Source organism: Barbus barbus (genome assembly GCF_936440315.1).
Source record: "Barbus barbus genome assembly, chromosome: 22".
Classification (NCBI taxonomy): Eukaryota; Metazoa; Chordata; class Actinopteri; order Cypriniformes; family Cyprinidae; genus Barbus; species Barbus barbus.
The window spans coordinates 3970107-3994262 of record NC_136750.1 but is presented as its reverse complement, the minus strand read 5'-3'; the positions used below and the strand labels follow the sequence as shown (position 1 = coordinate 3994262).

General features: G+C 37.0%; 1 pseudogene across 1 annotated transcript in view; it reads left to right on the top strand.

The window, feature by feature from the left end:
* Positions 1-24156, top strand: part of LOC306888250 (cyclic nucleotide-gated channel beta-1-like) — a 32919-nt pseudogene that overhangs the window by 4932 nt on the left and 3831 nt on the right. Inside the window, exons 6-36 of the transcript in view lie at positions 1110-1135; positions 1723-1825; positions 2621-2653; positions 4025-4049; positions 4175-4259; positions 4345-4481; positions 4565-4718; positions 5294-5360; positions 5460-5484; positions 7776-8025; positions 9609-9755; positions 9971-10012; positions 10625-10681; positions 14933-14967; positions 15970-16105; positions 16213-16230; positions 16306-16380; positions 16468-16597; positions 16696-16896; positions 17427-17635; positions 18231-18281; positions 18373-18459; positions 18551-18615; positions 18685-18807; positions 18896-19037; positions 19997-20156; positions 20239-20336; positions 21170-21253; positions 21455-21573; positions 22370-22516; positions 23208-23382. The product of the transcript in view is annotated as a cyclic nucleotide-gated channel beta-1-like (transcript). The remainder of the gene's footprint in view (positions 1-1109; positions 1136-1722; positions 1826-2620; positions 2654-4024; positions 4050-4174; positions 4260-4344; positions 4482-4564; positions 4719-5293; positions 5361-5459; positions 5485-7775; positions 8026-9608; positions 9756-9970; positions 10013-10624; positions 10682-14932; positions 14968-15969; positions 16106-16212; positions 16231-16305; positions 16381-16467; positions 16598-16695; positions 16897-17426; positions 17636-18230; positions 18282-18372; positions 18460-18550; positions 18616-18684; positions 18808-18895; positions 19038-19996; positions 20157-20238; positions 20337-21169; positions 21254-21454; positions 21574-22369; positions 22517-23207; positions 23383-24156) is intronic.

The window sequence follows — 24156 nt, the reverse complement described above, 5'->3', positions numbered from 1 at the left end:
TTATTTAAATTAAATAAATTAAGTAGTTGACAATCTCATAATCTTTAGAATTTACAACAATTTTTATTGTTATGTTATGTCTTAGTTCTATTAGACATTAATATGAGCTATATTTTTGTTGGCACGCAAACAATGAATTTTTAAATGAATGAACAGCCTCAATTAAGGTAACAGTATCCAGCTTAAACAGGTATATAAATGATTCCAATAACCGAGTTGAAAACGGCACATAGCACAGGGACACAAAATGGTGAATCATATTTTAATCTCTTCACTTGAAAGTCTAAATAACTGATAGCATAACTTTTAGCTTACAGTTCTTAAATAATTATACTTCATTACTAAACTTGAGACAATTTTTAGTGCTGTATTTAATTACTATTGAAATTTGAAACAGAATACTTGCACTAATGCTAAGTTATATTTGCAAGGCAAAAATATATACTTTTTATTTTTATTTTATTTTTTTTAGATCGCCAGTGTGCAACGTACATATTTTACAGGTCATTGTGACTTACATTTTTGCTGTTTTTGTCCATTTTAATAAGGATAGAAGTTCAGCTTTTTTGTGTTTACCATATCACAAATATGATCATTTGTCATTATGTGCAGACACCTTCTTCAGTCATCATAAATGTGAAATAAAGCAATACATGCTATTTTTAGACATTGCTGAAGATTAATTTAACTCAAGTGTGAACACAGTCAAAGTGTCAAAAACAACTATGTTTAACATTTAGGTGGCAAGTTTCCAGGCAGATGTTTCAGTTTAACATCTGGTGTGTTGTGTCCTGAAGCTTAACAACATGCATGGAAAAATGAGGAAAACAGATTCCTTTATGTAATTGTAAAACTATTTTAAGGTTACTTTGATAAGAAACTCTCTTTAATTTAATCAGTACCTTTTTTAAAATATTTTAATGATCTTTTTCTCTCCTTCTTTTTGCTACTTTGAATTTAAATTTAGTACATTTTAAAAACAGAACTTTTTTGGTGAACTAATTTCAAGCATTTTAACCATGCTTTTTGATTTACACAAGCCTGATAATGTACATGTATGTGTTTTATTCTTGACCCTTTTCTCATTTTGTTTACCATGGATTGAACAGCATGAGGGAAATGCAGTGAGCAGCAGGTATAGTTTCAATCATACAGATTCAGTTTTATTTTTTGTGTATGCTGTTTTCCGTATCTTCATGTAGTTACAAGAATACTTGTGTATTTCACATTTGTATCTGTGTGTGTGCCTGTTAAATGAATGTTTTGATGAGTATCACACATTTTTCCATCACTGTATCATGGATGGCAGTAACGCATCGGACCAGTGAGTAGCTTATAGCAGATATTAAGTCATGCACAAACATGCAGAGCTTTGCTGCAGACCAGCATGGAGAGTCTTTGCATGCTACACACGCAAAAGACTTTATTGCACTGAGCTGTATTTCCATATTAACAGCTCAAGGCTAAAGACCCTCATGCTGAACAGACATAAACTTAAGCATTGTAATATGCAGACTGGCTTCCCTTGAGCATAAAATGTTATACATAAATATATATATATAACTGCTTCACTGGCGCCCACTGGGCAAACCTGTTTGTTTCTACTGTCCCCTGCTGCCATCTAGAGTTGACTTATAGCAAAGCAGCTTATTTGCATGCATTCACATCCTCACCTATGCCCAGAGCAGCTGATGGACTTTACTGTATCTCCTCTTCCATCAGGGCTGGAATGATAGGCTGGATTGTGCAGGGACTGGAAAAAGTGGTTCCACAGCCAGATGAGAAATGCAAGGGTCACACAGAGCCGGAGGAGGAGGTCACTGAGGTATAGACACACACCGCACACATTCACTAACCCATAAGACACTGAGGCTTTGTGCAGTATGATTGCTGATTTGGTTATTTTATAATATTTCCTCCAACAAGTTTGCCGGATTTGCTGCAGTTTGCTACATAAGCTTATTAGTTATACATGTTATAATTTGTGAAGCATATTAATGACTACATTGTTATGCTGTTCATGGAAGAATGATCATTCATGTGTTTAATATTCCAACCATTTCAAACAAATTTAAATTCAAAATTTTAAATAACATAGATTATGAAAACAGAAGTGTGTCCAGCAGCCTCACAATGTACAATAAAAAAATTATATTTTTTTTTTATATTTTTGGAACATATAGTTTGTTTATATTATTATTATTTTTTTTACTTGATTTAACCTATTTCAGAAATAATCTATTTTTAAATACTTTAGATGTAATTAAAGTTAATCTTTTATCTCTTTGGCTACGTTTTATTGCAATACAGTTTTGAAACTATATATATATATATATATACATATATAATGTTATTATTATTTGTTATTTTAAAATGTGAATTATGAAAACAAGATTTACCTTTACCAAAAAAAAAAAGCATTGTTATTATAAAAAAGTTGAATGAGGAAGACTTTTTAAATTTATATTTTATTTATTTACTTCCTTACTTTAGATTGCATTTTAGAGTTAATGGAGTTCATTTTTAGAGTTAGCGATAATGGAGCATTTCATGTCCACAGACACCTTTAGGTGTCTAGGTTTTTGAACTTCTGTGAGAATTTCATTGCATTTCCATTTAGCCTACAGTTCCAGTGGTTAAAGTGGATCCTCCAGTAAGTACAGTGTTTTTGGAGCAAGCTATATCAGGATCATGCTAGCTGTTCCCTCCTCTGTCCCTCAAGTCAACTTTAAAGGGGCCATATTCTACACTTTTCATCATTACATCATTAGGGCAGGGCAAGTTGCTGAATATGTGCTGATATTTAAATCTGGGTGGTCCAATGTTACCATTGGTTCATCCAAATTACCAATTTTAGCAGTTCAGTTATAGTAAATGGTCTATGAATTTTAATTGTCAATATTGGAACATGTCTATATACTGTACACATTAAGACTGCACAATCATATGTCCCCTTTAAGTATGCAGTGAGACATTCATTCCAGTTATTTGGTCTACAAACTCCACCACAAGAGTGGATTCCGTCAAAATGCGAGCTCCTTTCTTTGATCCTCGCCTGCGTTTCTGTCTGCTCACAGTAATCAGCCGGTTCGAACACAAGTAAACAAGAACCACTTATAACAACTAGTCAAAACTGCTGAATATTAATGACTTCTACTTTTACTCAATTCCTTACAGCTATGTTATCATCCTAGTATATAGCATCACAACAAATTAAGGTTGTAAACACAAGCTGATTGCTGCAGATGAGCTTTTCAGGACTGCTTTAGGCGGTTATAGGTTGAGTCTTCAAAGGCTTCAAGAAATACTCATAATTTCAGCTTCATTGCCTTTCAAATATCTGAAAGTTTCTTGCTATATTCTATAACTATCCTGCTGTAACTTGACCCTGCTACATCAAAAACATCAGATGCTTGCGTGGCTAGCAGCTTAAAACGGGCATGCTTGCTTGCATTTGTGGTGTTTCTTCAACTGTAACCATTATCAAAACTAACACGGGGAAGATCACATAACACTTTATTTATTTATTTATGGCTATTTTTCAAATGCTTCAATTTTCAATATTTTTCAAATGCTTTTTGTTTTACTCGTCACAGCCCCAGACTTTCAACTTTGAAATGTTATAAATAAAAACATAAAATTACAAACCATATGAAATAATGAGTGAAATACTCATAATATTGATTACAAATTATACACAAATTTTGGCTGACCATTGCAAGATAAAATAGGCACGTGATATGTTAAAATATGAGTAAAAGTATGTGAGAATAATAAATAAACATCTAGTGAGTTTATTTTCTACATTTTCAAAGTTTACAGAGGCAAAAATGACTGGAGTTGAAGAAATACCGACATATGCTTAAAAACCTTCTTACAAACACCAATGAGTGACACTTTAAATAATATAGACAGATTAAAAACTCAAATGCAAGCCAATCACCTGGCCCTTTAATTTTCACACCAATACTAAGTCAAGAACTAATGCAGTAAGAGTTCTTTGGTGTTCCTCATCTCTTTACAGGTGCAAGAGGTCAAAGACATTCGTGGTGAGTCCAGCCTCTTAAATACCACTTCATATAGAACAGTATAAACTTTGGCTTTCAGAATTTGCATTTCAAAGGGCTGATGAGAGAGGACACAACACATGTGACATGATTCTCACTCTCACCAGATGCTGAGCCACTGCCTCATATTCCTGTGGTGGAGGTTGTGTCTGATGAGGAGCCAGACGCTGCTAGCGTGCCCTTCTCTCCCAGGTATATGTTTCTCAGCTGTCAGAAGCTAATATGAACTCTCATTCTGGCTGAACAACTTTAGCCTATCTGTTTCTTTCTCTTTCAGGGTAATAGAATGGATTAAGCATGGTTTAGAGAAAGTAGTTCCTCACTCTCCTGTCCATCTTCATCCTTCCGCTGGTACAGATGCACCTGCCCAGAAAGCTGCTTCTGCACCTGTGACTCCCTGCAAACAAGAGCCAGGTAACATTTTTTAAAAATCAAGAATGTTAGGCTTTCTTGCTGACAGAGTGGTCTGCATTTGACATTTTCTTTTTTCTATTTAGCACCTGCACCAACACCTGCTCCTGCACCTCCACCTCCACCTGAGCCTGCGCCAGCACCTCCACCTGCACCTGTAGCTCCACCTGCACCTGCACCAGCATCTGCACCTGCAGCTCCTGAGCAACCTAAAGTAGTTGAGGATTCCAAAGGCACGAAGTAAGTGTCCATCTGCTTCCCTTATAATGTCTATGGTTATGTTAACAGACCAAGCTTTGACTCCTTGGTTAAATAAATATACATTGTTTTGTTTTTGGTTTGTATGTTACCTTTTGTGTTTGTTTGTGTTTGTTTGTTTGTTTGTTTTTGTTTTGTATTTGTATTGTTGTTTTTTTCTGTTTTTGTTTTCTTTGTTTTGTTTTGTTTTGTTTTCATTTTCGTTTTTTTTTTTTTTTTTTCAGTTTTTATTAGCTTTTTTATTTTTGTGTGTTTTTATTTTGTTTTGTTTATTTGTTTTTGGTTTTTGTGTTTGTTTGTTTTTTAAAAAATTTTGTTGTTGTTTTTTCGTTTTGTTCTTTTTGCTTGCTAGTTTTTTATTTTGTTTTGTTTGTGTTAATTTTATTTATTTTATTTTTTCATTTTGTTTGGTTTTGTTTGTTGTATTTTTTGTTTTGTGACCATGACGTGTATCTGAAGCTTTTTATTGTTTGGATAAATGTAAAATGTTTTTATATATAATGACATTTTATATAATTGTATTTTATGACATGCATTATATTTAATTTGTTTTCAAGTATGGTTGGCTGGATTGTACAGGGGCTTGGACGCATTATACCACAACCAGTACAGAAACCAAAAGAGGTAAGCTGTCCCCTTAAAAGTAAAGAAGTGTATGTAAAAGTAAGAAAGACTGCTATTCTGCTTGTGGTCTATTTACCCATTTCCTGTGTTTATTTGCAGGACAGCTCTGATATCGTTCAAAATGGTGAGTTTGTGTTTTTTAACATGTCTTTACACGCATAGATATAATAACTGCAGACAGCTTTGCAAGACAGGGTATTTGGCTCCCCAAGATTATATATTTGAATTGAGACATTGCTATTCTCTCGCTGCTTATTTGTAGGTGGAGGTGTTAACTCAGCTTCTCCTTCTGTTTCAGGGGAGAAGGCCGTTAAAGCCCCCTAAACATAAGGAGAAGACGACTGGGAGAGTCATTACCTCCACACAGAGACAGCGAGAGACGTTCAGAAAGACACACATACTAATATCCTCTCCTATACAGCTATATTAGCTTTGAACATTTGTAGCAGTTCAAAGTGCTTTTTCGTGTAATCTTCCTTGGTAATTGCTGTTAACTGTATTACAGATTAGCATGCTGGCTTGTTAATTGCGATTGTTGTTTAGTGCTTTGATGATTAGGCTACCTCACAGACATGCAGTAAACACACAGTGGCCCAGTCAGAGTTTACAATGTCATTTACTGCTTATATACTGTCTGCATTTGCACCATCAGCGTCATTAAACATTAACATTTCTGCCTTTGATTGGTCAGAAAGTCCAGCCCCAAACTTATGTAAAGGATTTCATAAGCACCACAGAGCCACGGTTTTCACATGTTGAGAGGAAATCAACTTTTCTCAATGAATATTAAACCAGGATAGGAGAAAGTTTAATAATCTTTCACCTTTTCACGCTGCTTTTAATGATTTTCTTCCTCCTGCTTTCCAGTACATATACCTTAACATTCTTTAATCAAGACACAAGCAAACATATTCTTGCCTTCTAAAAAAAATATTTCTGATTAAAACGAGAAAAAATATCTGCCAAAGGGGTAAGAAAAAATATAATTTAAAAGGAAAACCTTTTTTGTTTTACCTCATTGACAGATATTTTTTTATTTGTTTGTTTTAAGCATAAATGTGCTTCATTTTGATAAATTTTTCAGAAAACGAGACTCAAGAATATAATTTTCCTTCTTAAGTAAAGGTATCTTGATTTAAGAACATATTTCGATATTTATACTGGAAAACAAGACAAAAACCCTGAGTAAGAAAATAATTTTTGCAGGAGCACAATTATGCAATATTGTTGCCATAAAATGAAAAAAAGAAGAAAAAATGCCCATGAATCCCATGCCACTAAATGCGTTTGCCAATATCTACATTGCCTGCTATAAAAAGCAAGAGTTAGTCTAAATGCTTTGAAAAACAAAACCTATGAGCTTTTTTTTACCATGCTAAGGATGTTAGCAAAGTCACTGTGCGCGATTCATCAATATCAGGCTTCACTACAGCAAGGTGGAACATTGTCATGCTGTATATTGATGCTATTTATGTATTTTTTTTATTTATCCTAACACAGCACAGGCAGCTACTTTGTCCGCTGTATGAAATTAAAAATAAATAAATGACTTCAAAAAGCAGATTGTTTGTTGTGTGGTCAGAGCAGAAATGTGTAAAATACTTGCAAAATTGTATGTGAAAGAAGCACTGCTGTATTATTTGCAACTAAAATGATTTAATTCAGTTTTTACATACATTCTGTTTCAGTATGTTTTAGGACTCACAGTATACTGTAGGTGTTTCATCAACCAAATTTGGTAACACTTTAGAATAGGGAACACATTCACTAGTTTTCCCTTAAGAAACTCCTAATATGCTGCTTATTAATAGTAAGGTAGTTATTAAGTTTTGGTATTGGGTCGGGTGAAGGGCTCTAGAACATGGTCATGTAGAATAAGTCATTAATATGCCCTTTATACTGTAAGTACTAATAAACAGACAATTTGTGTGTAATAAGCAACTAGTTAATAGTACGAATTGGACCTTAAAATAAATTTTAAACAATTCTTACAGCTTACAAAATGTGCTATTTTTGCCATTGGGGTCTAAATGTGTTTTTTAATACATAATACAGAAATACAATGCATTATTAGGACTAATAAAAAAAAAAAAAAAAAAAACATGATACAGCTTCAACAACTGACAATTGCCCACAACAACCATCTAAAACCAAAATAGAACAGCCTGATCTGCATGGACATGCTTTGAGACCAGCAAACCACTATGGGCTCCAGTGGGATCAACACTATGCAGTTTTTGCCTCGGAAGTGAATCTGCATGCTTCAGATTCAGAGAAAAGCATGTCAATTGTGATGCACTGATACAAAAACATTCAGTAGAAAAGAAAAACTGTCAAAAATATGTCAGTTTCTCAGTCTTTAAGCCTAATCTCTGTGACCTATGAAGCATGATTTTTTTCCTGTTGTCGGTGCAGTCTGCATCCTGCAGGACCCGTGTGATATGGTTCTGGAGGAGGTGGACTCTGACTGGGATGCCCAGAAGAGGGAGCAGGGCTCGGGACAGGAGGGTTCATCCCTGCTCCAGGTGCTGCCCAACATCCTGCCTCACATGCTGGCCATGCAGGAGCAGGAGGACGCAGAGACCCAGACTGAGCGCTGGACGCCTCTCATTGAGAGCATCGAGAAGGAAGCGGAGGAGACTGCCATAGCAAACATAGAGGACAGGTGAGAGCCAGTGGTTTAGATCCCAGCAACCGTGTGGCTTTTATGGCTCATATAATCTGATATAGGAGAATATGATGACACCTCAGGAAAAAAACACCTCAGTTTTATTCTCAAACTGAGCAAAAAATATGCAATGTGGTTCAGTTGCTGATTTATAAGTCCAAAAAGTAAGATGAAATTCTGATAGCTTGTAGTTCAATGAGATCTTTGTTGCATTAGGAGACTACTTACATAAAACACATATATCAGTTATCACTCTATATCTAAAAGAATATGTCTCAGTATGATAATATTAAAATGCTTAGTTTTATGATCAAAGCTCTTTAGTTTTTATTGTGGAGGCAAAACTTAATGCAATATGATGACGACATGAATTGGACATGATTTGATACATTTTAACATGTAATTGTATGGATTATCATGTAAACCTAAGTTGTCCAATAAGTGTTCATCTTGAAATATTACTAATGTCACGTTACTCAGGAGCATGGAACAAGGAGACGCAGAGATCAGCTTCAAATATAACAGTCTTTAATGACTCAAAAGGCAAGGAACATATGCCGGCACCCAAGGATGACATTCAATCCCGAACGTAGGACAAGGGAAGACACAGGGTTTAAATAATCAGAACTAAACTAGGAGATGAATCAAACACAGACAGAGACTAATGAACTAATAATGAAGACAGGAACAGGAAGACCAAATAAGAGCATAAGGAAACATGAGGGAGGGAAAACACAGGACAGGGGTACACAGGGTATATAAAGTTACTCTCACACTTTCGTATTAAAATCGGTAAAGACATGTGAACCATGACCTGGAGGTGGATATTTTCAGAGTTACACTAAAAGGCATTTTACTTGCTGAGTATAATAGATGATAGAGGCATGTAGACTAAAATAATAATAATAATAAAAATTGGTTTTCAGCAAACTTTGTATCATTCTGATTATTTAGAGGCCTGAATAATTTGTGCATCAAAAACAAAGACTTTATATGAAAGGCTTTATAGGGTTAATTAAGGGCTAGATTATATTCTACACTTTTAATATTTTTCAAGGTAAATTGCACCAAAACCAGTCTTTAGTTTAGTTTTTATGACTGGTTTTTACTCTCTCACTGACCCTCAGTCCATTTTGCTACTGTACTTTTAAGACTTGGTTAAAGTAATATCTTTAACCCAGTTTGAGTATGCTGAATGTCGCTTTGTTGTCGGAGAAATGAAACCCATGGTTTATTACAGAGTATTTCAAAATTAAATGCCAGTATCTCTGTGTAAAAAATGCATCAAATGATCACAGATATACGTAAAAGTATATGACCAAAATGACATACAGGTCACTACAGAAACACATTCTTCTATGCTATGTCATGTATAATTGTATGCAATATGAATTCTTCCAACTCTGAAACTCGGGTATCAAAATTTTTTCCCAGTCGCAATTAATGGGAGGCTGCACATAAATCCCCCCTGAAGTCATGCAGTGTATTTTTTTCATTTCAGTAACATGTGAAGGCATTACATCACTCTGTGTGTGTGTGTGTGTGTGTGTGTGTGTGTGTGTGTGTGTGTGTGTGTGTAGACTGCAGCAGGAACATGTGGAAGCGGCTCGTATGGCAGAGGACCTAGCCCGGCAGGCTGCAGAATTGGCCGTCAGACAACTGGAGGAAGAGCACACCACGAAGATCATCATCGACACAAAAACTGAAGAGCCTTACAATGAGGAGCAGTAAGTCACAAACTCAGAGAGGAACCCCGTTCTGTGTTTGTTACGACTGAGATCTGGGGTGTGAAATCACAAAAGTGGCTACAAAAGTTTTTGCGACCAATGCGCTGTCTCTATGTCTCTCATACTATCCCTTTCTCTCTGTCACACACACACACACACACATAAACACACTTACAGTGTTCAGAATTCACCTATTCACTGTTTGTTTTACAAAGACTGCCAAATATCCAGGAGGAAGAGAATGAAGAAGAGCCAGAGTAAGTGTCTCCCCTCCCTTCCGCTCTCGCTGTTTGCTTTCTGCCAGGGTCCAAAATGAACACTCGCCAAATAACAAAAACAAGTAACAATAGTCTTTGGCTTAGAATAAGAGCTAGCTTTTTGTCTATTTTTATTGGCTTTGTGGTCATCTATATGCTTCGTTACATTACACTTCATTACATACATTTATCATTTATTTATCAAATAAGTAAGATTTTTTTATGTTTTTGAAAGAAGATTCTTATGTTCACCAAAAATACAAATAAAAACAGTAATATGTTATGATATTATAATTTTAAATAACTGTTGTCTATTGTAAAATGCTATTTATTTCTGTAATGCAAAGCTGAATTTTTAACATCACTACTCTAGTCTTCAGTGTCACATGATCCTTCAGAAATCATTTTATTATGCTGAGTTGCTGCTCAAGAAACAGTTATTATTATTATTGGTAACACTTTAGAAGAGGAAACACTTATTCACCATTAACTACAACTTTTCCCTCCATACATTCCTAATTTGCTTGCTTCTCTTTACTGCTGTACTGTTACTTTATTCTCCTGAGTGAACAGCTGAAGTGCTGTTTGTCCTCTCTCCGGCTCGCCATACAGGTCACAGCCGCTCCGTGAAGAGAGCGAGGAGGAGAGTGAGGATAGTAAGAACACAGAGTAAGGCCTTCATCCTCAGAGCTAAGCAGCAAAGCGCTAGCAGCCTGAGCATTACACTACTGGGGTAGATGACATGACAAATAAAGCAGCGATAGCAGGGTCCTTCAGTGTCACATTATACTTCATTAAAGCTGCAACACATGCTTTAGCTGCTGTTATATCTACACAGTCCCCACACAGCCTCTACTGTTCCTGTAAAACTAAAGCATGTACTCCTGAGATAAGTATGAAGCCTTCATACATTCATGCAGTGTTTTACATTGTCTTTAGAGTGGGCCGTATTATATATATCAGATATATATATACAGTACAAAATCCTTCAGAAATCATTCTAATATGCTGATTTGGTGCTCAAGAAACGTTTATTGTTATTATTATTAATGTTGAAAACAGTTGTGCTGCTTAATAAATCTGTGGAATCCATAATGCATTCTTTTCATGAATAGAAAATTCAAAAGAACAGCATTTATTTGAAATACAAATCTTTTGTAACAATAATAAATGTCTTTACTTAATTGAACGAGTCCTTGCTGAATAAAAGTATTAATTTCTTATTTTTTTTACCCCAAAAATAATCATTATCACCATTTCCACACTGATAAAAATAATAATAAATGTTTTTAAGCAGCTGATCAGCATATTAGAATAATTTCTGAATGATCATGTAACTGGAGTAATGATGCTGAAAGCTTTGACTCACAGGAATAAATTATATTTTAAAATATATTCAAATAGAAAACAGTTATTTTAACTGTAATAATCTTTCACAATATTACTGTATTTTTAAACAAATAAATGCAACCTTGTTGAGCATAAGAGACTTCGTTCAACAACACTAAAAAAGAACATGGAAATTAATATAAGGTAATTAATATTAGCCCATGTAGAGAATGTTTAGTTAAATCAAAGCAAACCTCTTTTGAGTGTTATGTCAGTTTGTAAAAAGACAAACCATTACAAATATAGAAGTGACCCACTTTTGAGCACTTTGTGTTATTTTGGGCATGATGTCAGATGCTTCATTTAGGCTTCATCCTGCTTTACCGCGTCACTATAAACCATTCTGTCTGAAAACCAGAACAGCTGATGCTAAAAAAGCTTTTAGGCCAAAGCACTTAAGTAGAAGTAGAACACAGTTTTGCTGTGTATTGCAGTGCTGATTTCAGAAAGCCAGAAAGTCATGGAATTAAACTGAAATGTGCACTTTTTATCAACATTTCGCAACCAACTTGACATCCCCTGTAAACAGTGCCGACATGAATAGGTATGTTAGACTGGCCTACACTAGTTTGTGATTTTTAAACAGATTATTAAGCATATTTCTCTCCTGATTCAGACTAGATGACTCGTATTTTAGTTGGGAGCAAAACTTTGAAGTTCAAAAAGATTTTCACTTTCTCTTTTACTGGAGTGGTGTGGATCATTTGTGTATTATTGTGATGTTTTTATCCGCTGTTTGGACTCTCATTCTGACGGCACCCATTCACTGCAGAGTATCCATTGGTGAGCAAGAGAGGTAATGCCACTTTTCTCTAAATTTGTTCTTATGAGTTGAATTTGCCTTGGATGGCCTGAGAGTTAGCACATTTGCAGTACATTTTCTTTTTTTGAATGAAATATTCCTTAAACCATAATCTTTTTATGAAAGATCATAAAAATCATAAATCCATTTTCCCTGCACCTGAATCTAAAAACATCCGTTCAGCTGAGTACAAATGTGATTGTCAGAATTTTAATAATCCAATAACTTGTTTTTGTCAGCTTCTTTGAGTTTTATCTGGTCAACACCTGCAGATCTGATTGGTGGTTAACCAGCTTCTGGACGTCTGTGATTGACTGGTTATGTTTCCATGACTAGACTTCTGCTCAAACCCCTTTTTCAGGAGCCTGATGGACGTCTACCCAGCGGAGCCTTCGCCGCACGAGTCTGAGATCTCAGATCAGGCACCCCAAAGTCCTCCACCACCGCCGGTGACCAGTCAACCTCAACAGGCATCTTTACCTCTTGATGCTGACCAGGTAACATTGCTTCAAAGATTTTAGCAAGGTACCATTTAGATTGGGAAGATATTTTAACTTTTTGAAAGGAACTGATATTTATTTTCACCAAGACAACATCTAATTGATCAAAAACAGATATAATTATTACCGTATTTTCAAAAATATAACCCGCATGTTTTATCATCGGAAACATGCTGTGATTTATATTCCATTGTGACTTATGTAATGCAATTAACATCAAGTACACAAAACATGCATGAAATGCACACATTTAGATTTGTTGAATGAGATAAACATGAGAATGAATGAATGAATGAATAAACAACATCATTTCTGAATATAATAGTCACATATGACTTGCAGTATACAGTGGTGGCCAAAATTATTAGAACACGTGACAGATCTGAAAATACAATCACAATTGTTTATTTATTTTTGTTCAATTAAATGCAAATTTATAGTGATTAAAATAATCAACCTAGGTTGAAAATAATCAAATTTCATGTTTCATTCAATGAGTTACGTGTGTCATGAAACACAGGGAAAGCAAGGAGACGAGGAGTAAACTCAACATAAAGTCTTTAATAAATAATCCAAAACGGGATAACAGAAGGCAGGGCAGAGACACACAGGAAACAGGACATCGACGTTAATACCGGACACTAGACTCAGGGAAACAAAGGGCTTAAATAATCCAACTAAATGAGATAATTAACAAACACAGCTGGTAACAAAACTTAAATGAACTAAATGAAACAATAAGGACAGGAACAGGAACAAAACCAAATATGGGCATACCTGAGGGAAAACTAAGTCAAGGGAAGCACAAGACAGAAAACCTCAAGACAAGACAGGACACAGGTCTGGGGGGGTTGGGACTTTCTAGAGGCCCCTCAGGACAGACACGGGGGACTCCGGAGCCATGGTGGGGCGGGGAGCTCAGGAGGCCATGGCGGAGTTGGGAGCTCTGGAAGCCATGGCGGGTGATCTTCGTGGCTGTGGCCTCATCCTTCGCCACGGCCTCTACGACTGGATCCTCTTAGCCCCCCAAAAAATAACTTGGGGAGAAATTAGGGCTAAACTCAGGAACAGGAGCCCTCCGCGGGCTAGGCTTGGAATCTGAGACCCTCTCTGGGCATGACGAGAGCACAACAGCTCTCCTTGGGCTGGACGTGGAGTGAGGGGCCATCTCAGGGTTTACTCAGGAACCGCTTCCATTGAGGCAACAAGAGAACCCCAACAGACAAGACAAGGCAGATTAAAAATGGTCCTGTGGATACAACAAGACTTTAAAATATGTCTTCAGGGGACATGACTTGACTCTGGTCATGGGCTGGAGCCTGCACTGGACTCTTGGTCAGGACACTGGAGAAAACTTTGGAGCTGAAGTGAGCCGCAGCCAGCGGGCTTGACTTTGGAGCAGCCGGCGAACTTGACTGATGAGCGACCGGCGGGCTGGACAGATGAACAGCCGGCAAACCTGACTGATGAGCAGCCTGCAAACTTGACTGACAAGGGGCCGGCGGGCTGGACAGATGAACGGTAAGCAAACTTGACTAACGATCAACCGGCGGGTTTGAATGAACCGCGGCCGGCGGACTGGACAGATGAGTGGCTGGCGGACTGGACAGATGAGCGGCCGGTGAACTTGACTGACGAGCGGCCGGCGGGCTTGACAGGTGAACGGTCGGCAGCCTTGACTTCGGATCAACCAGCAGGCTTGAGTGAGCCGCAGCCAGCGGGCTTGACTTCATGGTGGCCGGTGAACTTGACTGATGAGCGGCCGGCAGACTTGCAGTACTCACTCACTCTCGATCCCGGGATGACGAGCGGCAACTTCCATGCCGCAGGGGGTTTTGAACATTTTCAAAACACGTTAAACAAGCGTGGAGAATGGGCGCCGCTTACGGTCTTGTGGGTCCGGTATTCTGTCACGAAACAACACATGGGAAGCAAGGAGACGAGGAGTAAACTCAACATAAAGTCTTTAATAAATAATCCAAATTGGGGTAACACAAGGCAGGGCAGAGACACACAGGAAACAGGACATCAATGTTAATACTGGACACTAGACTCAGGGAAACACATGGCTTAAATCAACTAAACAAGATAATTAACAAACACAGCTGGTAACAAATGAACTTAAATTAACTAAATGAAACTATAAGGACAGGAACAGGAACTGTATTTGACTCACATTTGCTGTCTTATACATGTTTCTTTTATTTATCTTCTTTTTTGCTGTTACAGGAAGAGGAACCTCCTGAAGAAGGATGTGGAGGTTGGTGTGAACATAAACACACGCACATACATACAGTGACTATAGACAAGTATGAAAGATGTGCAATATAAAGCAAAGGAACATAACTGTAACTGTTGATATCCAGTTTGTGCATAATCAATGCAATAGAATATGAGCATAACTGAAGTGGTCTGCCTATCTGCAGTGCCTGCTAGCTGTTCTGGCGTAAAGAGCTGGATTCTTCGCATCCCCCATGCTTCCGCATGTCTGGGCAGCTTACATCTGCTGAAAAACAATAATGTTCCCCTCCCCAAGATGCCCTCCGATTTCCTGCTGCTATACCAGGAGATGTCCCAGCTCCCAAAACAAGCCAATCAGTGCTTCCAGAACGTTCTCCACCGCCTCAACATCCTCAAGCCCATGTAGAACGCATCAGCAGCAGCATGTAGTCTTGGAGTTGGAATTTGTAGTTAGTGGATTTTATTCTTAAAACATCCCATGATGAAGTGCCCTAATATCCAAATCATTCCATGCTTGACATCTATAGACATGACTTTAAAGTGCCCTGCAGTTACAAAAAGATGCCAAACCTCCAGCAATCTCTCAGGTGAACGGTTTGTGCTAGATATTGCTGTGCTGTGCCGTGCTGTCTGTTGTGTGCCAGTTATTTGTTGCTAATGCAAGTACCAATGTTACTATAGCTCACACTTAAGGTTATGTTTTTTTTCCAAACTCTACCACGTGTGCGCTATTGACATGAATATTGCCTCAGCTCCTGTGTCCTGTTGAGGAGATGTGCTGGACAATAAAAAAAAATTATATTGACAGTCTTCTGAATATCACAGAGATCTGGAGGTCTTTTTTTGACTTGCACTTATTTAGGCACCAAAATAAAAACCACATTTTTTTTTAATTTATTGTTATTTGGTTACAATAAACTGTCTGCCATTTATTGTATGTATATACATATACCTGTATATAAACTAGTATTTGAACAAGAATCTGTTGTGTATCTGCTTCATTGTGTCATTGTGTGTGCTCTCAGAAAGCACCCATGTGAAGCCAGCACTGAAGGTAGAGGAAGTGGATGATGGAGAGATGAGCGTTCCCAAAATCATTGTGCCCTCTGAGTTAGACTCAATGACCCTCACTGTTCCTGTAACAAATCGGCCATCCCGCAGGTCAGTGTTTATCCATCTGACCTAACAATATAATTTACTGGCTAAATATTGTGCACACATATAATGCTATTTCTCTGAAAGTCCTGTTTTTTTCTTTCCACTCTCAGCAAAGCTGTGGATTCAGAGTAAGTTGCTCTTTATCTAGTTTGTAAAACTACAGCTGCTATAGTATAGATTGTAATGTGTTGTATGATGTTCAGAAGAATGCAGGAGGAGATGGCTCCTGGTGAGGAAGATGAAGACATGAACAAGTCTGATCTACTTGCTGTGGATGAGTGAGTCTTTAAAAATCCATAAAGTTGCTTTAGACTCAACTGAGATATCTGACGTGACTTCCTCTGATGTGTCGTCATTTTCTGTAGAGGCCTTGAGCGTCCAGCGTCTGCAGCCAGTCAGACAAGTATTGTTGTGAATGAGCGTCTGCAGGAGCAGACCGTGCAAGAGATAGATTGGTGCATCCAGACGAGTCTAATGACGAAAGCCCTTCAGCATGTGAGTAGACTTTTAGTTGTGGTTTATTTTACTGTATTAGTTCAGTGCTGTCAGGTCAAGGATAGATTGATTCTTCACCTTTGATATTTGAACCCTAGCTCCGGCCAAAAAGCCCGGTGAAGCTCCACCTCCTCCAGAGGAAACGAAAGATGCTGAGGAGAAGGCTGAAGAGGAGGTTAAAATCTACGAGTTTATGGGATACAAGTTCCCAGCTCCTCAGTTCAAAATGCCCCAGATTCCTGCATGGCTGAGAGTCATACTGGACTACCGTTTCCCATCCAGCATTGATCCCTACACAGGTGAGATCTACAGCCAGTTTAAATTTTTCTGGATTTATGATTTAATACAAAAAAATAGTGATCATCAATCAAAAGCATAGTTGATCAATTATTCATATTTAGTCAGTCAATTTAATATTTAAAATGTAATTTAATTAAAATGTAACAATTCCTTTTGTTTTTGGCCAACAAAGTGGTGCAAATAGAGGTTTACTGTTAAAATGTTAAAAAACTGATTCCTCTTTAAAAAATAATGTTTTCAGAATTGTATTATTATTACTTCGAGAAGTGAATTCTACTGTGCAATAGAAATATATTTCGGTCATAATTTCTTCAAGCTAACCCAAAATTTTATTTTGACAAGATGTCATGAAGAACAATAGTTTTTTTTATATTAAATGTAATGTTGAAATGCTGGTGAAGTGACTCTCAAAGCAGCTCTTTTTTGGTTAAGTACACTTAAAATTACAGGAAAAAAGATTAAAATGTGCTGTATAATGTCATGCATACTGTATACTGTATGCCTACTGATTCTTTCTGATTCTTCACAGACTTGATCTACGTGGTGTGGCTGTTCTTTGTGAGTCTCACGTGGAACTGGAATGTTTGGCTGATCCCTGTGCGCTGCACTTTCCCGTACCAGACGCCTGAGAACATTCACTGGTGGCTGCTGATGGATTACCTCTGTGATGGCATTTATATTCTCAACATCTTCGTTATGCAGCCCAGACTGCAGTTTGTGAGAGGAGGGGACATTGTGGTGAGCGAGAGCACCTGCAGCGTCGAACACAACTCAATTAACTTCTGACAACCAGAAAGTGTAACAACATTTTTTGTTGTAGCTTTGAACAGTATATCTACTATTTTAGTGTTTCAAACATCACAAATTTCTGTTTGTGAATGTTTTGCTTGAAATTGTGGAAGCCTGTTTCAGCCACAGAAAAAAAAAAGGTAATTGTGATTTTTTTCAAATCTTAAAATTCAGACGTTTTTTTCTCGCAATTCTGAGTTCATGTCTCTCGATTCTTAGAAAAAGTCAATTGTGAGATATAAACTCAGAATTGTGAGGGGAAGTTTGTATCTCGCAATTCTGCATTTATATATTGCAATTTGAGTTTTTTTCTAAGAATTGTGACACAATATTGAGAACTGCAAGAGAACAGGTCAGAATTGTGACAAACTACAAACTTTTTATTTTTATTAAACAGGCTTCAATACTGTCATTCTTTAAAATGAATGTTTTGTTGCAATATAATACAATGCCATTCATACATTTGTAATTATCTGGATCTGTTTTGAGGCCACTGTTTGTTTTATTTTGTTGATATCTATTTTTTATGTTTTGTCTGTCTCAGTGTGACAAAAACGATATGAGAGACAACTACAGGCAAACAGAGCGATTCAGGGTCAAATTATTTTCTACTAAATCTATGCATTGACACCTTACAAAAAACTTCAATCAGTTAGTGAAACTTCCATTGGTGTTGGGTGTTTCAGATGGATGTGATCAGTCTCTTTCCACTGGATTTGCTGTATGCCTTCACAGGCGTCAAATCGCTCTTGAGGTTCCCTCGCCTTCTAAAGGTAAACACACACACACACACCGACCCTGTTCTCGTCCCACTTTCACACACACATCCTTAAAACTCACACTTATTCTGTGTCTCTTTTGCAGTACAATGCATTCTTTGAGTTTAATGATCGTCTGGAAGCTGTGATGAGCAAAGCCTACATTTAGAGGTAAGATTCCACCACCAGAGGTCTCTTAAAAGGACAGTTCACCCAAAAATGAAAGACTTTGGATTGCAGGGTGATCCGGACGAGTGCGTACCTGCTGTACTCTCTGCACTGTAATGCTTGCATTTTCTATTGGGGTTCTGACTATGAGGGACTGGGTTCTACCAAATGGGTCTATAATGGCAAAGGAATCAGGTGAGCTTATCATTCTCAGTCTATTTCACAGTGGTATGTTGTGTAAAGTGGAGATAATGTAATATGAGTCTGTGTTTGTGGCATACAGTTATATTCGCTGCTACTACTTTGCTGTGAAGACTCTGATCGCCATCGGAGGTTTGCCTGATCCCACCACTGTCTTTGAAATCGTCTTCCAACTCGTCAACTACTTCGTGGGAGTCTTTGCTTTCTCCATCATGATTGGTCAGGTGGGAGTCAAACGAGAAAGAAATTCTGGGTGAATCTCATTTATTGTAAAATTTTCCCCAAAATCAAAAGAAAGAACTAGGAAATTGTATTTTGCATAAAGAAAATAAGACTTATAGGACTTCAAAGCATCCTAATTCCCCCAAATTTTAAAAAAGAAGACTTTGTTACTGTATTATAAATACTTGAAATTTCTGGAAGTACAGTGATGAGATTGGGGGGAATTATGTAAAAATAATGAAAATCTGTGTTTTATTGAATTTATTTAGCAGATTATCTTTTACAATTATGGTATTATCTAATTAGAGTTATTATAGATAAAACTGAAAACCATTAAAAACTAAACTATAATAAAATAATAATAATAACAAACTAAAACGATTAATAATAATAATAATGTTCCTTGAAATAAAATCAACTTTAACTTCAACATTGTAACATTTTCAACATTTAGTTAAACTTGATGTACTAAAATAACCAAAACTAACTGTGAAATACAAATAAAAAATTACAATAATAGACAAAAATACAAAACATTCTATTAAAAATATTATTAAAATTCAAATAAAAACAAAACAAATCTAAAATATAATAATTCAAAATATTAACAAAAAGTATAAAATTATACTAATATCACACTGTATATAATGAGAAGCACTAATCACTATAATAAAACATAAACACTTATAACTAATAACATTTTCTATTTCTAATAAAAAAAAAATTGTTAACTAGACTTGTAGGAATATAATGTGATCAAATATAAAAATATAATTAAAAAAAATAATATAAAAAATATTTTAAAAATATGTTTTTGACAATCTTTTTCTTAATGCAAATTATAATTTCTTATTTTTGTCTTGTTTTTGATCTGAAATATGGTTTGGCCACTGATCTGTATATTATGCCACTTTATGTGTGTGCCACGTTATATTATTTTTGTGTGTGTGTGTACTCATAGATGAGAGATGTAGTTGGAGCTGCTACTGCAGGTGAGGCCTATTACAGACACTGCGTGGACAGCACCGTCAAATACATGAGCTCCTACAGGATCCCCCGCGAGGTCCAGAACCGCGTCAAGACCTGGTACGACTACACCTGGAAGTCGCAAGGCATGCTGGGTAAGCAGAATTCCACTGCACTAGATGTTTGCATATGATATGTGTGTGTTTTGTCTGTGTTTCATGATCCGTTTGTCTTCAGATGAGCAGGAGTTACTCATTCAGCTTCCAGATAAGATGCGTCTGGACATCGCTGCAGATGTCAACTACAGCATTGTCAGTAAAGTGGCGCTCTTTCAGGTGAGTGTCTATTATTTCACTCTTTTCTTTCTTTCATGAACACACACAGAATGACAGAGTCTAAATGACAAAGTCAAAATACTGAAGGAAAAGTAGACCACTCTGGTTTAAGGCTGAAGTAGTTTTGCTCCTGACCAAGATTGCTTGGCTGAAGCAAGTTCCACTGACTGGTTGTTCAGCTGATTAAACATGTTGGGACCAGCTAATGACCATATATGACCACCTTGGACCAGAAACAAATGCACCAGACATAAATTCAACATGAAATCAAACTGACCCTTATTCTATGGGTGTAAATCATAATAGGCATTTCATCACAATATGATCTGCCGCTGATTCTCTTAGCCAGTGATACAATATTTGTTGATACCTCAAAACATGCCATAATAGAATTATGATTTGATAATATTCAGGGGCCTACGATCAGTATTACAATATTATGTCACTATTTTACACAACCAGTAACATTTTCATTAACTCACAAATACAACCAAAATAACATAAACATTTAATTGAACACACTGAAAAATACTTCAAATCTCAATTGGGACTTCTACATCAAAAAATTATGTTTTTAAATAATATAGAATAAAAAAAATTTAAACTTGATAGATAGATAGATAGATAGATAGATAGATAGATAGATAGATAGATAGATAGATAGATAGATAGATAGATAGATAGATAGATAGAAACTTTACATTATTTAATAAATCAATAAAAAATGCTTCAAATATCTTTGAATATCCTGTTTCATCTGTTTAAAATGTCACATGATGATACTGTAATGGGTTGTGAAAGCCATTGAGAAGTCTTTCTCTTGTTTGTTCCAGGGATGTGACCGACAGATGATATTTGACATGCTCAAGAGGCTGAAATCTGTGGTGTATCTTCCAGGAGACTCTGTTTGTAAAAAAGTGAGCAATATGTAATTTACTATTTTTGTGATTTATTGTAGATGCTTTGCTATTGCATTGCAACAATATTTTTAAACCTCCAGTAGATAATCTCAGTATATGTCCAGTATATTTGAAGGTTGTCTCAAGCAGCCACCATGAAAGAGCCTTTTATCCGTTAGCGTTTTGAACTGACTCTTGTCCCGCTCGGCTGCCGGTCAGGGTGAGATCGGCCGAGAGATGTACATCATCAAAGCTGGAGAGGTGCAGGTGGTTGGAGGGCCTGATGGGACGACGGTGTTTGTGACTCTGAGAGCTGGCTCTGTGTTTGGGGAAATTAGGTAAGTAAAAATTATTGAAGATGCAGCTGTCATACATCATGTACTGATGAAGTCAGCTTATGACGGCTAAATAAAATCGTATGAGATCTCATAGGAATAGTACTACTTTAATTTATTATTTTTGAAGAATGCAGTATGTACTGTATTTTTCTACTACATTTGCCAAAATAAACTGTATGGGATATCGCTTGAAGATGCACATAAAATCTTAAAATGCACATCTAAAACATATGTGCTCAGTTGATTATTTTGTATCCGAGAAGAAGGTGGAAACACATTTAGCAAGTAAATTCCTCAATGTGCAACAAACAAACTCATGTGACTTTTTCCTCAACAGATCATGTGATTGGATAACGGAACTAACCAGCACACCACCTCAAATGTTATTTGAATCATTTTGAAATGCCTGAGCCAAAGTCTATCATCAAAATGATTTGGTGAAATCACCTCTCATTTGATTGCGTTCCCAAACATCAGGCATCCGAGCGCAAGATAACATGACAGCGTTTGTTATTGCGTTTCGTGTGGCAGAATTCATTTATTAGGTAGGAAATTACAGCCAAAAGCTTTCCCAGTTGCAGCAACTTTCATTTTTATTATTGAAACTTCCACCACTTTCCAAGGAAGTGACGATTTTGTTCTTTTGAACACATGGGATGGATACGGTGCTTAATTTGCAAATGTTTTATGTGCTATCTGCAACACTGGATGGAAAAATAGCTAGTGTGAGAAAGATAAATCATGCTTTGTTTAAAAAGCCAAACTTTTACTGTTTTTTGTGTGTTTACTCCATCAGTTTGCTGGCAGGTGGTGGCGGGAACCGACGTACGGCTAATGTAAAGGCCCATGGTTTTGCTAACCTCTTCATCTTGGATAAGAAGGACCTGGCAGAGATCTTAGTGCACTACCCCGAGTCCCAGAAGCTGCTGCGCAAGAAGGCCAAGTGAGAGGGATCGGAGCTCGAACCTCTACAAGGAGCCCCAGCAATCCTTACACACACACACACACACACTTCATCCAGCGCAGTGGCCGGAGCCATTTACAGCTCTGTATCACACTCACAGATCTCTATAGATTAGCCATGTTTGCTAAATATCGCGGTAGCACTTTATTTTACAGTCCTGTTCCTCATGTACATACTATGTACTTATTGTAGTAATTGTAGTATTGTAGGTACTAACCCTGAACCTACCCCTAAGCATATATTACCAGTACTTTTTTGGATAAGTACACATACTGTAAAATAAAGTGCAACCAATATCGCTTTCTCTCATGTACATCCTCATGTACATCTTTTCCCCTACTTTCTCTTTAATGCAAGGAGGAATATGGGAGATTAGTGTTTGATTTTGTTAGTAATTGAGGAACTGAAGAAGGTAAATGTAGTCAGACATGAGTCGCATGATGCATTCACCCGTGAGACCAATTTACTGTGTGTGTGTGTGTGTGTGTGTGTGTGTGTGTGTGTGTGTGTGTGTGTGTGGTGAATGATGTTATGTAAGTGCATGAGATCGTGTCATCTGATGTCATCTCAAACCCTACTGAGGTCTGCTTCCTGTTAGAATCTCAGTGATGCACATGCTAGCTTACAACTCAACTTCCTGTCATCCTAATGAGTTTGTCTTCTTCCATAGGAAAATGTTGACCAAAGATAAGAAGCCTGCAGATGAGAAGGGCCAGGCTAAAGACACGGGTGAGGTCATCCCGCAGCGGCCGGAGACGCCCAAATTATACAAGGCTGCCCTGGAGGTTGGCACAGGAGAGATTTTTGCCAAGCTAAAGGAGGCTTATAAGGGAGCTACTCTAGAGGTATTTATATCCCCTGTTGTGATGCTTTTATGCCAAAAACATATTTTGAAGACAGATGAAAACTCTGGCTAAAAAACAGATAACTGAAAATCTTGTCATCCACCGTAAGAATTGGTGCCTTAAGATGCATTGTAATAAATAAACGATATCAAACGATGTCTTGAGACCAAAACAGCATTTACAGAAAACTTGAAGTGATGCATCTAACCATATTTTACATTTATGCATTTGGCGTATTTGCCATTTGATTGATTTTCAGTTAATAACTTAAACGTCAACTGAAGACTTGAATGTGATCGGGGTGTGTTGTTTAGGTTTGTCAACGGTTTAACTAACTTTTGCTGATTTAAAGGAATAGTTCACACAAAAATTTTAATTTGATGTTTATCTGCTTACCCCCAGAGCATCCAAGATGTAGGTGTTTTTTTTTTCTTCAGTAGAACACAAAGGAAGATTTTTTAACTCATACCGTTGCAGTCTGTCAGTCATAAAATGGCAGTCAATGGGACCCACGGCTTTGAGAGTCAAAAAAACATACACAGACAAAACCAAATTAAACCATGCAGCTCGTGACGATACGTTGAAGTCTAAAGACACGAAACGATCGGTCTGTGCAAGAAACTGAACATTATGTATATAATTTTTTACCTCTGATTCACCGCAATGTCCAACTGTCCTGAGCGCGTTCACAACATCTGGCGAGTGACGCGTCAAAGATCGCTTCCGCGAATGCACCTACTATGCCAGAGTACGTTGACGCGTCACGCGCCGGAT